We start from the raw sequence: 15,858 nt of genomic DNA on the forward strand, positions 1-15,858 counted from the left end.
AATGCAAATGTTGCTAACAAAATTATAGTTTATAAATTATTTTAAATATTTATTTTGTATGAAGATCCTTTGCAATGATGTTTTAATTGCTGATATTTACTAATACAAAGTTAGTTACATTTTCCATCCCCCTGCATCATATGACAGCCATCAGCCAATCATAAAATGCATATATGTATATATATTGTGAGTTCTTGCACATGCTCAGTAGGGGCTGGTGCCTCAGAAAGTGTGCATATACAAAGATTGTACACAGTTTTATAATGAAAGTGAATTGAAAATTGTTTACAATCGCATGATCTATATAAATCATGAAAGTTTAATTTTGACTTTAGTGTTCCTTTAACGTCCTATTTGTTGCACATCAGTGACTTGATAACAACTTCATAATTAACCTTGTTTAACACAGCCACTCTCTGGGAATGAAGTGTAATGTAATGGTATCTTTCCAATACAGATAATTTACTGCTGTCTGCAGGAGAATCAAGTTCTATTTTACCCCAGTTGACCTATGTTTTGTAGAAAGGCCCCTGCGTGAGAAGTCACATCATTACATCAGCTCCTCCCCTCTCACAATAAATTTGTCATCTCCCTTACTTGATGGTCTCTCAGAACAGAAGGGTACACAGCATGTTAGCAAAGGTCAGCATGCTTGTGTGTATTTATATGGTATGTATATGTCTGCATTTGTGCCTTTGTATGTCATTATTTTTCTTCATGTTTATAGTTTGTACTATGTGGTTACTAAGTTATTTACACTTAAATGAATATCTAAGACAAGTGCGTGCCTGCATATACATGCATATGCTTAGCATTTGATCATTTTCTCAAATGCATTGCTGTGCCTAACATATTTACATTTTGTGTTGCGTTAGATCACACCCTCAAGAATCCTGGCTGAAAGGGGAACAGGAATAGAATAGGTAAGAAGACATTGAAAAGTTCAGAAAAAGTTATAGGGAAAGAGGAAAGGTAAGGTTTGATTGAGAGGTTGACAGCCCATATACTCTGTGTGTGCACATTCATGAACTATATGACCAACAATATGTGGACACCCCTGCTAATTATTGAGTTCAGGGGTTTCAAGCAAACCCGTTTCTAACAGGTGTATAAAATACAGCACATAGCTATGAAATCTCCATAGACAAAAGTTGACAATACAATGGGTTGATTTATTCCCTTTGCTACAAGTCAATTCATTACATTTCTACCCTTCTAGATCTGCCCCACTAAACTGTAAGTGGTATTATTGTGATGTGAAAATGTCTAGAAGGAGTAACAATAGCCCAACTACAAGTGCTGAGGTGCTTAGAGCATAAAGAATGTCTATAACCTGTTGCATCACTTGTTGCAAAGCTCCAAACTGCCTGTGGAAGAAATGTCAGCACAAGAACTGTGCCTCGGGTGCTTTATGAAATGGGTCTCCATGACCCTGCAGCTGTGCACAAGCCTCATGTCAATTTGCGCAATGCCAAGTGTCAGAGTGATGTTTAGCACACTGCCACTGGACTCTGGACTAATAGAAAAATGCTCTCTGGAGTGATGAATCATGCCTCCCTAACTGGCAGTCTGATGGAAGAATGTCGGTGTGATGAATGCCAGAACACTAACAAGATGGATTATGGATCTGGAGCTGTTTTCAGTATCTGGGCAAGGTCCTTTAGTTCCAATTAGTGTCATATGTCACCTATCCAAGTTGGACCTTTACATTACCATTATGCTCTACAGTAAAGAAAAGAAAAACAAAACTAACATTGTAATTGTTTAGCCGCAGTGCAACAGTAAGAAAATCTAAATATGAGTTAAAAATCTGCATACTGTATATGTGCCTTAGTTTTCTTATGTCATAGCAATCTGTTTCTTGTAGATAAAAATGTATTATTAGTAATCAAAATATATATATAGCAAAATCATTGTAGTTTGATATCATCGATTACTTAATCAATTTAAGATAATGGGCAAATTCGCCCGTTTGCGGGCACATGATAAATAACCAGCCATTACAAGTGGCTGATTAATGCTACCATGAGCTCCCAAATTCAGATCTCTAGTAAGTTTTAAAATTTTCCCCCAATTGCCCTCAAAATAAACTGAATGGTGACTTTTAAAAAAAAAAAAAGAAAAAAAGTAGCATCTTTCATTTTGAAAATAAAAACTGCACAAAGTTGGGGACTGTGTGTTCACTGTAAATATATATGCTTATATACATATATATTTTACATATGCTGCCCATCGCTGTGCGACTTACCCTCTTCGCTGCACTAGGTTCTCTGCTGTCTCTCACGGCATGAGAACAAGGCTCCCATTAAAGCCTATGGAACCGCGCTCTTGTGAGTGCAAAGCTTCCCTGCAATGCGAACGCGAGGTCTCTTTCACATTGCGCCTCATCTTTAATACCAGCGCACAAATGGTTGTGCTCGTATTATGAGTAGAGCACAAATATCACGCTCATGCTATATAAATATTAATTTAAAAAATTATGTAAGGGTTAAAAGGTATATGGTATATGACAAGGTATTTGAATGGAAAGGGCTATAATGGATATATATATATATGACTGGACAGGTGGTTATTATTAGCGCTTACAGAAGCAGATGTCAGACTCAGCATATGTACCACATATGAAGTTTTATGTGGAGAAATGATGTGGGAAAAAGAAATATATATTTCTTATGTTAGAATAGTATTCGAATTAGCTATAAAAACTGTAATAATCCGCTCACCTTTGGAATATGATAAACAATCCTATTTATTATATATCCAGTAATAGACCTCCAATCTTATATGACAATAGACTTTAACTGTTTTGTCCTTAACAACCGGTCTTATATATATATTTTCCCACATCATTTCTCCACATCAAACTTCATATGTGGATGCATATGCTGACATCTGCTTCTGGAAGCGCTAATAATAACCACCTGTCCAGTCTTTTAAAAAAAAAAACGTTCTCACTACAGTGAAAGTGAGAACCCTTTTGTTAGCAGCAGTCAGAGCCAGTTTAAAGCATATTTTTTAGATCAAGAGACATTTTTTGGCGCTATTCTACAACCACTGTCTTCGATATAAATATATATATATATATATATATATATATATATATATATATGTTTATATATATGTTTAAATATGTGTATGGGTGTATAGTATATATGTACATATATATGTATATACATGTGCATGTATGTATTTATATATGAATATACATGAATATATATATATATATATATATGCAGTTCTCCTCCCTGTTAACCGCATATGTAAATTACCCTTGGGTCTCCCTAAGGGTAATGGGTAATCCAGACGTGGACCCCGTGCACACATGCCCTTAGAGAGATACAACTGCACCTCACTGACGAGGCCCACAGAAGGCCGAAACGATCGTCTGGGGTTGTTGCTTCCCTTGTTCAGAGAAGAATTGCCTGGTATTTCGGCGCTGGACTGTCATTGGGCAGGATCAGACTGATATGCTACAGGATATTTTTTCTCTGTGAAGGGGCATAGTGTGCTAAAAGAACGAGCACCCTGAGTTGCAATATAAATGAACAGGCATGGAAGTTATTCTAGCTTTCGTTCTATCTCAGGGGTGCAGTTCTCCTCCCTGTTAACCGCATATGTAAATTACCCTTGGGTCTCCCTAAGGGTAATGGGTAATCCAGACGTGGACCCCGTGCACACATGCCCTTAGAGAGATACAACTGCACCTCACTGACGAGGCCCACAGAAGGCCGAAACGATCGTCTGGGGTTGTTGCTTCCCTTGTTCAGAGAAGAATTGCCTGGTATTTCGGCGCTGGACTGTCATTGGGCAGGATCAGACTGATATGCTACAGGATATTTTTTCTCTGTGAAGGGGCATAGTGTGCTAAAAGAACGAGCACCCTGAGTTGCAATATAAATGAACAGGCATGGAAGTTATTCTAGCTTTTGTTCTATCTCAGGGGTGCAGTTCTCCTCCCTGTTAACCGCATATGTAAATTACCCTTGGGTCTCCCTAAGGGTAATGGGTAATCCAGACGTGGACCCCGTGCACACATGCCCTTAGAGAGATACAACTGCACCTCACTGACGAGGCCCACAGAAGGACGAAACGATCGTCTGGGGTTGTTGCTTCCCTTGTTCAGAGAAGAATTGCCTGGTATTTCGGCGCTGGACTGTCATTGGTCAGGATCAGACTGATATGCTACAGGATATTTTTTCTCTGTGAAGGGGCATAGTGTGCTAAAAGAACGAGCACCCTGAGTTGCAATATAAATGAACAGGCATGGAAGTTATTCTAGCTTTTGTTCTATCTCAGGGGTGCAGTTCTCCTCCCTGTTAACCGCATATGTAAATTACCCTTGGGTCTCCCTAAAGGTAATGGGTAATCCAGACGTGGACCCCGTGCACACATGCCCTTAGAGAGATACAACTGCACCTCACTGACGAGGCCCACAGAAGGCCGAAACGATCGTCTGGGGTTGTTGCTTCCCTTGTTCAGAGAAGAATTGCCTGGTATTTCGGCGCTGGACTGTCATTGGGCAGGATCAGACTGATATGCTACAGGATATTTTTTCTCTGTGAAGGGGCATAGTGTGCTAAAAGAACGAGCACCCTGAGTTGCAATATAAATGAACAGGCATGGAAGTTATTCTAGCTTTTGTTCTATCTCAGGGGTGCAGTTCTCCTCCCTGTTAACCGCATATGTAAATTACCCTTGGGTCTCCCTAAGGGTAATGGGTAATCCAGACGTGGACCCCGTGCACACATGCCCTTAGAGAGATACAACTGCACCTCACTGACGAGGCCCACAGAAGGCAGAAACGATCGTCTGGGGTTGTTGCTTCCCTTGTTCAGAGAAGAATTGCCTGGTATTTCGGCGCTGGACTGTCATTGGGCAGGATCAGACTGATATGCTACAGGATATTTTTTCTCTGTGAAGGGGCATAGTGTGCTAAAAGAACGAGCACCCTGAGTTGCAATATAAATGAACAGGCATGGAAGTTATTCTAGCTTTTGTTCTATCTCAGGGGTGCAGTTCTCCTCCCTGTTAACCGCATATGTAAATTACCCTTGGGTCTCCCTAAGGGTAATGGGTAATCCAGACGTGGACCCCGTGCACACATGCCCTTAGAGAGATACAACTGCACCTCACTGACGAGGCCCACAGAAGGCCGAAACGATCGTCTGGGGTTGTTGCTTCCCTTGTTCAGAGAAGAATTGCCTGGTATTTCGGCGCTGGACTGTCATTGGGCAGGATCAGACTGATATGCTACAGGATATTTTTTCTCTGTGAAGGGGCATAGTGTGCTAAAAGAACGAGCACCCTGAGTTGCAATATAAATGAACAGGCATGGAAGTTATTCTAGCTTTTGTTCTATCTCAGGGGTGCAGTTCTCCTCCCTGTTAACCGCATATGTAAATTACCCTTGGGTCTCCCTAAGGGTAATGGGTAATCCAGACGTGGACCCCGTGCACACATGCCCTTAGAGAGATACAACTGCACCTCACTGACGAGGCCCACAGAAGGCCGAAACGATCGTCTGGGGTTGTTGCTTCCCTTGTTCAGAGAAGAATTACCTGGTATTTCGGCGCTGGACTGTCATTGGGCAGGATCAGACTGATATGCTACAGGATATTTTTTCTCTGTGAAGGGGCATAGTGTGCTAAAAGAACGAGCACCCTGAGTTGCAATATAAATGAACAGGCATGGAAGTTATTCTAGCTTTTGTTCTATCTCAGGGGTGCAGTTCTCCTCCCTGTTAACCGCATATATATATATATACTGTACACATAAACACATATATTAACTTGTATATACACATGCACACACACACACACATATATATATATACAGTATATACACTTTTGAGCCATTTCCACTCAACTACCTTAAAACATAATAAAATATTAAACTTGAATAAAAAATATTTTTATATGTGTTTAACTGTGTTTGTACTGTAAAAACTTTACATTCCATTGTTCTTCACATGGAAAAAAATGTTCTCTGATATCACGAGTTGAAAGTAAAAAGTTATCACCTCAGCACTAACCTGACGCGCGCAAAAAGCCGAACTTAAATATTGCACCTGCGATAACCTATTCCCCCTGAGTAGTGATGTCCCGAACTGTTCGCCCGCGAACGGTTCACAGCGAACATAGGTTGTTCGCGTTCGCGTTTGTGGGCGAACACATGGCGATGTTCGATCCGCCCCTATGTGTCATCATTGAGGAAACTTTGACCCTTTATGTCACAGCCGCCTGACACATTAGAGCCAATCAACATCAGACACTCCCTCACAGACCCTCTCAGCTACTCGGAATCCGTCATTTTAGACTCATAACGACCTTGCTTTCTTAATGAGAGGACGTGTTGTGTTTTTGCTCCTGACATTAATAGGAAAAACATAGCTAGGCTAGTGTATTTACAGTCCAGAAGGACTCCACTCATCTCTGCTGCAAGCACAGCACCCCAAAAAGCCCTTTTTAGGGCTATATTTCGTGCCATTTTTTTTTTTCCCGTTTTTTTTATTAGCATTTGCCTGGCTTTCAGGCTGTGTGTTTAAGGCTCACAGCATATGCTGTGACTACTGCCACCACTAATATCTCCCTAACAACATTAGTTTAAATTTAACTAACCAAAAAATTTAATTATTTTTCTAGTGTAATTTTTTTTCATTTTCTATCAGGCCAGTGTCACACAGCATATACTCTGGTTCATTGCTCTGTGCCAGCCAGCAGCCACCAGTGTTAATATCCATTTATAACATTATTTTTAATTTAAAAAAAAAAAAAAAAATATTTTGCTAGTGTCATCTAATTACATTTACTATCAGGCCTGTGTCTGTCAGGCTCACTCAGCATTAATATACCTCATTTTTTTTCAGTCTTTTGGTTAATTGGTCTGTGCCAGGCAGCCACCCAGCACTCATATCTATTCTTCTTCACCTTAATTTTAATATATATAAAAAAAAAAAAAGTTTAAATTTGTTTGCTAGTGTAATCTAATATAAATTTCTATCCGGCCTGTGTGTTTTGCTGACATACAGAGCCTACTTTGTTTACTTACTGCCCTCCCTAGTCTATGAGCCACGACTCATATGTGTTTAACCTTTTTTTAATCCCCCCCCCCCCAAAAAATAATTTCAATCCTTTTTCTAGTGTAATCTAATAGTATTTTGTATCAGGCGTGTGTGTATCTGACTTACAGAGCCTACTGTTTTTAATAGCTGCCCTTCCAGGGCTATCAGCCACGACTCATATGTATGTGCTTAACCTTTTTCTTTAAATTCCCCAAAAAAAGTCTTTAAATCATTATGCTAGTGTAATCTAATTTTATTTTCTATCAGGCCTGTGTCTAACTGTCTATCTGACTTACACAGCATACTGTTGTTAATTGCTGCCCTACGTAGCAGCCAGCCAGTGCGACCACTCATAGAGTCATATGTACATTGCACTTCTTAACATAATTTTAATATTAAAATCTAAAATTTTAAAATATTTTGCTAGTGTAATCTAACTTAATTTTCTATCAGGCTTGTGTTTTTGTCACTTACACAGCATACTGTGTTAAATTGCTGCCCTACCTACCATCCACGACTCATATCTGCCAGCCTGTGTGCCAGGCCCAACTAGCCAATTAGTGGCACCAATCACAATTCTTGTAACAGTATATAAAAAAAATAAAAATCATAATTTTTTGGACTGCAAATATTCAGTCTCCTAGTGCCATTGAATTGCATTTACCTCCTGCCTGCCACTGCCAGCCTTTTGTGCCAGGCCGTCTAGCCAACTATTTACACCAATCATAATTGTTGTCACAGACAGTATAGTTACTAATTAAAATTAAAAAAATGTTGATTGTTGATCTTAATCCTCAGTTTGCTTGTGCCCTAGAATTGCACTTTTCTACTGCCTTCCAAGCCTGTGTGCCAGGCCTACTTGAAAAATATTTACACCAATCATATTTGTTGTGACAGTATTCTTAATAATTAAAAATTAAAATTTTTGGTAATAGTTGTTGCGAATCCTCAGTTTGCTGGTGCCATTGAATAGCACTTTCCTCCTGCCTTGCAGCCTGCTGTGAGCCAGGCCCACCTAGCCAATTGTTGCCATCAATCATATTTCTTTTAACAGTATTGCAAAAATTGTCAATCATCACTGTTTTGACTGTCAGTAATCAGTCTCCTAGTGTCCTTGAATTGCATCTACCTCCTGCCTGCCAGGCTTTTGTGCCAGGCCGTCTTGCCAACTATTTACACCAATCATAATTTTTTGTGACAGTATAGTTACTAGTTAAAATTAAAAAAAATCTTGATTGTTGATTATCTTAATCCTCAGTTTGCTCGTGCCCTAGAATTGCACTTTTCTACTGCCTTCCAAGCCTGTGTGCCAGGCCTACTTGAAAAATATTTACACCAATCATATTTGTTGTGACAGTATTCTTAGTAATTAAAAATTAAAATTTTTGTTAATAGTTGTTGTGAATCCTCAGTTTGCTGGTGCCAGTGAATTGCACTTTCCTCCTGCCTTGCAGCCTGCTGTGTGCCCGGCCCACCTAGCCAATTATTGCCAGCAATCATATTTCTTTTAACAGTATTGCAAAAATTGTCAATCATCACTGTTTTGACTGTCAGTAATCAGTCTCCTAGTGTCCTTGAATTGCATTTACCTCCTGCCTGCCTGCCAGCCTTTTGTGCCAGGCCGTCTTGCCAACTATTTACACCAATCATAATTGTTGTCACTGTATAGTTACTAATTAAAATTAAAAATTCTTGATTGTTGATGATCTTAATCCTCAGTTTGCTCGTGCCCTAGAATTGCACTTTTTTACTTCCTTGCAAGACTGTGTGCCAGGCCTACTTGAAAAATATTTACACCAATCATATTTGTTGTGACAGTATTCTTAATAATTAAAAATTAAAATTTTTGGTAATAGTTGTTGTGAATCCTCAGTTTGCTGGTGCCATTGAATAGCACTTTCCTCCTGCCTTGCAGCCTGCTGTGAGCCAGGCCCACCTAGCCATTTGTTGCCAGCAATCATATTTCTTTTAACATTATTGCAAAAATTGTCAATCATCACTGTTTTGACTGTCAGTAATCTGTCTCCTAGTGTCCTTGAATTGCATCTACCTCCTGCCTGCCTGCCAGCCTTTTGTGCCAGGCCGTCTTGCCAACTATTTACACCAATCATAATTTTTGTCACAGTATAGTTACTAATTAAAATCTAAAAATTCTTGATTGTTGATGATCTTAATCCTCAGTTTGCTCGTGCCCTAGAATTGCACTTTTCTACTGCCTTCCAAGCCTGTGTGCCAGGCCTACTTGAAAAATATTTACAGCAATCATATTTGTTGTGACAGTATTCTTAATAATTAAACATTAAAAATGTTGGTAATAGTTGTTGTGAATCCTCAGTTTGCTGGTGCCATTGAATAGCACTTTCCTCCTGCCTTGCAGCCTGCTGTGAGCCAGGCCCACCTAGCCAATTGCTGCCAGCAATCATATTTCTTTTAACAGTATTGCAAAAATTGCCAATCATCACTGTTTTGACTGTCAGTAATCAGTCTCCTAGTGTCCTTGAATTGCATTTACCTCCTGCCTGCCAGCCTTTTGTGCCAGGCCATCTTGCCAACTATTTACACCAATCATAATTGTTGTCACAGTACAGTTACTAATTAAAATTTTAAAATTCTTGATTGTTGATCTTAATCCTCAGTTTGCTTGTGCCCTAGAATTGCACTTTTCTACAGCCTTCCAAGCCTGTGTGCCAGGCCTACTTGAAAAATATTTACACCAATCATATTTGTTGTCACAGTATTCTTAATAATTAAAAATACAAATTTTTGGTAATAGTTGTTGTGAATCCTCAGTTTGCTGGTGCCATTGAATAGCACTTTCCTCCTGCCTTGCAGCCTGCTGTGTGCCCGGCCCACCTAGCCAATTATTGCCAGCAATCATATTTCTTTTAACAGTATTGCAAAAATTGTCAATCATCACTGTTTTGACTGTCAGTAATCAGTCTCCTAGTGTCCTTGAATTGCATTTACCTCCTGCCTGCCAGCCTTTTGTGCCAGGCCATCTTGCCAACTATTTACACCAATCATAATTGTTGTCACAGTATAGTTACTAATTAAAATTAAAAAATTCTTGATTGTTGATGATCTTAATCCTCAGTTTGCTCGTGCCCTAGAATTGCACTTTTTTTACTTCCTTGCTAGACTGTGTGCCAGGCCTACTTGAAAAATATTTACACCAATCATATTTGTTGTGACAGTATTCTTAATATTTAAAAATTAAAATTTTTGGTAATAGTTGTTGTGAATCCTCAGTTTGCTGGTGCCATTGAATAGCACTTTCCTCCTGCCTTGCAGATTGCTGTGAGCCAGGCCCACCTAGCCATTTGTTGCCAGCAATCATATTTCTTTTAACAGTATTGCAAAAATTGTCAATCATCACTGTTTTGACTGTCGGTAATCAGTCTCCTAGTGTCCTTGAATTGCATCTACCTCCTGCCTGCCAGCCTTTTGTGCCAGGCCGTCTTGCCAACTATTTACACCAATCATAATTTTTTGTCACAGTATAGTTACTAATTAAAATTTAAAAATTCTTGATTGTTGATGATCTTAATCCTCAGTTTGCTCGTGCCCTAGAATTGCACTTTTCTACTGCCTTCCAAGCCTGTGTGCCAGGCCTACTTGAAAAATATTTACACCAATCATATTTGTTGTGACAGTATTCTTAATAATTAAAAATTAAAATTTTTGGTAATAGTTGTTGTGAATCCTCAGTTTGCTGGTGCCATTGAATAGCACTTTCCTCCTGCCTTGCAGCCTGCTGTGTGCTAGGCCCACCTAGCCAATTATTGCCAGCAATCATATTTCTTTTAACAGTATTGCAAAAATTGTCAATCATCACTGTTTTGACTGTCAGTAATCAGTCTCCTAGTGTCCTTGAATTGCATCTACCTCCTGCCTGCCAGCCTTTTGTGCCAGGCCGTCTTGCCAACTATTTACACCAATCATAATTGTTGTCACAGTATAGTTACTAATTAAAATTAAACAAAATTTGATTGTTGATCTTAATCCTCAGTTTGCTCGTGCCATTGAATTGCACTTTTCTACTGCCTGCCAGCCTGTGTGCCAGGCCCAACTATCCAATTAGTGCCAGCAATCATATTTATTTTAACAGTATTGCAAAATTTGTCAATCATCACTGTTTTGACTGTCAATCTGCAGTCTACTAGTGCCCTCCTTGAATTGCATTTTCCTCCTGCCTGTGTGCCAGTCCCAACTAGCCAATTAGTGCCACCAATCATATTTATTGTAACAGGATTGGAATTTCTGTTAATCATAACTGTTTTGTCTGTGATTCTTCAGTCTCCTAGTGCCATTGAATTGCAGTTTCCTTTCTCCCAGCATGTGTGCCAGACAGGCCCATTTGCCAACTAGTGCCAAACAATCATACTTGTTGTCACAGTACTTGTAATATTTTAAAAAACTAACAATTTGTGATTTTTAAAACATCTGTCTTTTTTGTTGTTGTCAGTCTCACAGTGTATACTGTGCCCACTTTCACAGTGCCACCACTCAATTGGTGTAATAGTATTGTTAGTGTCCATTTTAAAAAAAATGACAGGCAGAGGCAGGCCACCACGCAGGTTCCGTGGTTGTGGTCGTGGTGCTGTGATTCCTTTAGACCCTACAAATATGCACATTGTTCAGACGCCGGGTGCCAGGGGGGACGCGAAAAGTTCTGAGGAGGACCTAGTTGAATGGCTAACACAGGACACCCAATCTTCTTCAGCTTCCACTGCTAGTCCTCCTAACCTTGACGCACCATCTACGTCCAGCTCTGCTTTGGGCAGGTCTCAAGTGACCAGTGCCACTCCCCTGCCTGTCGCCACCACCAACACTAGCACCACAGCCGCTTCACTTGATCTGTCACAGGAGTTATTGACACATCATTTGGAAGAAATGAGTGATGCGCAACCATCATTGACAGAGGGTGTAGATAATAGTGATCAGTCTCAGTCAGGCAGCATTACCGACATGGAGGTACGGTGTGATGATGATGATGATGATGATGTACCCGCTGCTGCTTACTTCCTTGATGTTTCAGATACAAGTGAAGCAGTTGATGATGATGTGTCGGTGGATGTCACGTGGGTGCCTGCTAGAAGAGAAGAAGAAGAGGGGGAAAGTTCAGATGGGGAGACAGAGAGGAGAAGGAGGAGGAGATGATTTGGAAGCATGGGGAGGTCGTCTCAAGGAGCTAGTGGCACAGTCAGACAGCATGCATCGTCACCAGGGGTCAGCCAGACAGCACGCCGACGCCCATCAACTCATGCTGTTGCCACCACCAGAATGCCATCATCGCAGAGCTCAGCAGTGTGGCATTTTTTTTGTGTGTCTGCCTCTGACAACAGCGATGCCATTTGCAACCTGTGCCAAAAGAAACTGAGTCGTGGGAAGTCCAACAGCCACCTAGGTACAACTGCTTTGCGAAGGCACATGGTCTCCCATCACAAAGGCCGATGGGAAGAACACATGAGTAGAAGCAGCACACAAAGTGAAAGCCGCCCTCCTCCTCCTGCTCCAGCATCTTCAGCCACGTCAACCAGTGCTGTCCTCCTTGCCCCCTCTCAACCATCCTCCACTCAGTCTCTCTTATGTAGCAGTTCCTGGTCATCTGCCCACAGTCAGGTGTCTGTCAAGGACATGTTTGAGCGTAAGAAGCCAATTTCTCAAAGTCACCCCCTTGCCCGGCGTCTGACAGCTGGCTTGTCTGAACTCTTAGCCTGCCAGCTTTTACCATACAAGCTGGTGGAGTCTGATGCTTTCAAACAAATTGTATCTATTGGGACACCGCAGTGGAAGGTACCTGGCAGAAATTTCTTTTCACAAAAGGCAATCCCAAACCTGTACTCTGTTGTGAGAAAGGACGTTATGGCATGTCTGGCACACAGCGTTGGGGCAAGGGTCCATATGACCACGGATAGCTGGTCTGCAAAGCATGGTCAAGGCAGGTATATCACCTACACTGCGCATTGGGTAAACCTGCTGACTTCTGACAAGCATGGAATGCGTGGCTCTGCAGAAGAGTTGGTGACACCGCCACGACTTGCAGGCAGGCCTGCTGCTACCTCCTCTACTCCTCCTACTCCATCCTCTTCCATAACCTCTTCCATAACCTCTTCCTCGGCTGAGTCCTGTTCAACTTCTACGTCTTGCTCCACATCTATGGCACCCCCCCAGCTCCCCAGGTACTATGCTACATCCCGGGTACGGCAGTGTCACGCCGTCTTGGGGTTGACTTGCCTGAAAGCGGAGAGTCACACCGCACCAGCACTCCTGACCACCCTGAACGCACAGGTGGATCAGTGGCTGACTCCGCACCAACTGGAGATTGGCAAGGTTGTTTCTGACAATGGAAGTAATTTGGTGGCGGCATTGAAATTGGGCAAGTTGACACATGTGCCGTGCATGGCACATGTGTGTAATCTAATTGTACAACGATTTGTCCATAAGTACCCAGGCTTACAGGACATCCTGAAGCAGGCCAGGAAGGTGTGTGGCCATTTCAGGCGTTCCTACACGGCCATGGCGCACTTGTCCGATATCCAGCGTCAAAACAACCTGCCAGTGAGGCGCTTGATTTGTGACAGCCCGACACAGTGGAATTCAACACTCCTAATGTTTGACCGCCTGCTCCAACAAGAAAAAGCTGTTAATGAGTATTTGTATGACCGGGGTGCTAGGACAGCCTCTGGGGAGCTGGGGATATTTTTGCCAAATGACTGGATGCTCATGCGCAATGCCTGTAGGCTCATGCGTCCTTTTGAGGAGGTGACAAACCTTGTCAGTCGCACTGAAGGCACCATCAGCGACATCATACCATTTGTTTTCTTCCTGGAGCGTGCCCTGCAAAGAGTTCTGGATCAGAAGGTAGATGAGCGTAAAGAGGAAGAGGAAGAGTTGTGGTGTCCATCACCCCCACAAACAGCCGAATCAGCATCGCTTGCTGGACCTGCGGCAACGCAGGAAGAGGATTTTGAGGAAGAGGAGTCAGAGGAGGAATGTGGCTTTGAGGAGGAGGAGGAGGAGGAGGAAGACCGAGCACAACAGGCATCCCAGGGTGCTCGTTGTTGTCACCTCTCTGGTACCCGTGGTGTTGTACGTGGCTGGGGGGAAGAAGATACCATCAGTGAGATCAGTGAGGAGGAGGAACGGGACATGATTAGCTCGGCATCCAACCTTGTTCAAATGGGTTCTTTCATGCTGTCGTGCCTGTTGAGGGACCCTCTTATAAAAAAGCTGAAGGAGAATGACCTGTACTGGGTGTCCACGCTCCTCGACCCCCGGTATAAGCATAAAGTGACAGAAATGTTACCAAATTCCCGCAAGTAGGAAAGGATGGAGCATTTTAAGAATAAATTAAAAACTATGCTTTACACAGCGTATAAGGGTGATGTCACAGCACCACAGGAATGTAACAGGGGAAGAGATGAAATTAATCCTCCTCCTCCTCCTCCCACGACCACGGCGGCAAGGACAGGATGCTTTCCTGACGTCTTGTTGATGGAGGACATGCGTACCTTTTTAACTCCCATGCACCATCAGAGCCTTTCGGGATCCAGCCTTAGAGAAAGACTCAACCGACAGGTAGCAGATTACCTAGCTTTAACTGTGGATCTCGACACTCTCAGGAGCGATGGACCCCTTGACTACTGGGTGTGCAGGCTGGACTTGTGGCCTGAGCTATCCCAATTTGCAATGGAACTTCTGGCCTGCCCCGCTTCAAGTGTCCTGTCCGAAAGGACTTTCAGTGCAGCAGGAGGTTTTGTCACTGAGAAGAGAAGTCGCCTAGGTCAAAAAAGCCTTGACTATCTCACTTTTATAAAAATGAATGAGGGCTGGATCCCGAAGGGACTGACATTGGGCGATACATTTGCATAAAAAAGGCCTGATGATGAGATGAGCTGGCTTGGGCTACAACTGGTACACAGGCTGGCCTTTTTTAAAAAAAAAAAGCCGGAGGACTTGCTTGACTTATCCGCCAACAACTAGTGTTCAAGCCACAAGCTTTTAGGGCACTTTATAAATGTTTTCCAAACATCAATTTTTCTGGCTGCTGCTACAGCAGTTGCTACAACAATACCCAAATTTTTCAGTCATTTGTACATTCCTAATTTTTCTGGCCTCTGCTGCAGCTCTGTGGGTACAAAACTCAATTTAAAAATAAAGTCACATAACACTAGTGATTAAACTGTTACGAATTGTACAACTTAGCAGACCACTCATATCTGGTGGACCATTAAATTGAACGCAAAATGCCACAAATTTGAAGGAGGAGGACCGACCAAGCATCTTTATCCATCTCTTGGTTGCTCTAAATTATCTCCGTGTTCCATCTATGCCATACCTGTACTCTATTGTGCAAAAAGGTGGCATATGTGGTGTTTCATGCTGTTTTGCCTGTTGTGGGTCGTGGCCCATGGTATAAAAAGGCTGAAGGAGAACGACCTGTAATGGGTGGCCCATCAAATTTTTAGAAAAATGTTCCTGGTTCCTCTCAATTATCTCTGGCTTTCTAAAATGGATGCCATACCTGTACTCGCTTGTGCAAAAGGATGGCATATGTGGTGGTGTTTCCTGCAGTAGTTTCTGTTGAGGGTGCTGGACCCTCTTATAAAAAAGTTGATTGAGAACGACCTGGAGTGGGAGTCCAAGCATGGTTTTTGGGGCTATTTCACTTTTCCAAAAAATTATCTGTGGGTTTCTAAAATCAATGCCGTACCAGTACTCTATTGTTCAAAAGGATGCCATATGTTCTCTTTCCTGCTGGTATTTTGTTTGAGGGTCCTGGACCCTCTTATAAA

The 15,858-nt window shown here is 42.0% G+C and overlaps 1 long non-coding RNA gene across 2 annotated transcripts in view; it reads left to right on the forward strand.

Moving 5' to 3' along the window:
• Positions 1-607: 607 nt before the first annotated feature.
• Positions 608-15,858, forward strand: part of LOC128653466 (uncharacterized) — an 87,418-nt gene continuing 72,167 nt past the window's right edge. The window contains exons 1-2 of one of the 2 annotated variants that reach the window (XR_008401355.1): positions 608-669; positions 876-923. This is a non-coding gene — a long non-coding RNA (uncharacterized LOC128653466). The remainder of the gene's footprint in view (positions 670-875; positions 924-15,858) is intronic. The other variant, XR_008401356.1, reaches the window with a different exon arrangement.

The sequence above is a fragment of the Bombina bombina genome, chromosome 3, assembly GCF_027579735.1.
Source record: "Bombina bombina isolate aBomBom1 chromosome 3, aBomBom1.pri, whole genome shotgun sequence".
In the NCBI taxonomy this organism is placed as follows: domain Eukaryota; kingdom Metazoa; phylum Chordata; class Amphibia; order Anura; family Bombinatoridae; genus Bombina; species Bombina bombina.